The sequence below is a fragment of the Psammomys obesus genome, unplaced genomic scaffold (genome assembly GCF_907164565.1).
Source record: "Psammomys obesus unplaced genomic scaffold, mPsaObe1.curated_primary_1811, whole genome shotgun sequence".
In the NCBI taxonomy this organism is placed as follows: Eukaryota; Metazoa; Chordata; class Mammalia; order Rodentia; family Muridae; genus Psammomys; species Psammomys obesus.
The window spans coordinates 3,260,272-3,261,388 of record NW_026585504.1 but is presented as its reverse complement, the minus strand read 5'-3'; positions in this window follow the sequence as shown (position 1 = coordinate 3,261,388).

Genomic DNA, 1,117 nt, shown 5'->3' with positions numbered 1-1,117 from the left:
TTTTTTTTTTTTTTTTTGTATTAATGATCTACTGGTTCCAAGTCAAGTTTTCAGTCACCAGCTTACTTTTTCCCTTTGTAAATGGCAAAGATTCGTCAGAGTTATAGATCCTCATAAAGAGCAGGAAGACACCACAATGGGCCTACTGCCAGGCTGCAGATTCGGTGGAGTAATGGGAATATGCAGGAGGCAGATTGCCTGAAGAAGACCAGTTGTCCAACTCCCAACAAGAAGAGGCTGAGACAAAAGGTTTGCAAACATTAGCAAAGGACTGAGAAATCCCTGACAGGCGCCTGGTACAGTTTATTTCTCAAATGAAAGAAAAGAAAACCAAAATTAAAAAAAGATTCCCGTTGGATGCACAGAAACTAGGGCAATCCATAGCAAACAATAAATTCTAGAAATGATTTGTGGAAGAAATGACACAGCTCAAGCTCCCGCAATATAGCTTCTGGGCAAGTTGAGATTAGGATCGTCAGTTTTGTAAGCGTTTTCTTAATTCCTCTAGCCTCTTTCTGTGAAAGTGTTGCTGGTGATAGAAGCCATCGTTAATGCTAGAAATGAATACATTATTTTGACCACCTTGGATTAGATATATGGGCCTTCCAAATGCAGCAGAACAGAGACTACAGTAAAGAGAGAACCAAGACTTCCCACCTCCCTGGCTTTTCCTAACTTCCTTTTACTTCCTGCTTAGAGTAACTCAAGTTCTAGACCACTAACTGTTAGTCCAAGTTCATTATCATTTCAACAAGGGACTTTCCCCCCTTTTATCAAATATGCGAAAGTGTGAAGACTTCTCACTTCATCTTAAAAAAAAAAAGCAGAAGTTAACTCAACGGTGAATTCCTCGGACTACGCCAACTGCAGCTCCTCCAGAAAAGGTAATCCGATTCTCTCTGTAATAAGCAAATGCTTGACCTCTTGACACCCACTTACCACTTTTACTTTCTCATTTGAAGCACAGGAGATGAGCTTCCTCTCTTCTCCAGCATGAAATTCCCAGCATACCCAGTTTCCCAGGCCACCTAGCAAGGTGCCTGGATGGAGTCGAGCCTTGCACAATTCGGGTGGCTTCACACGCTGTGCATGTCTGTAAATATTTAGAAATCACTCT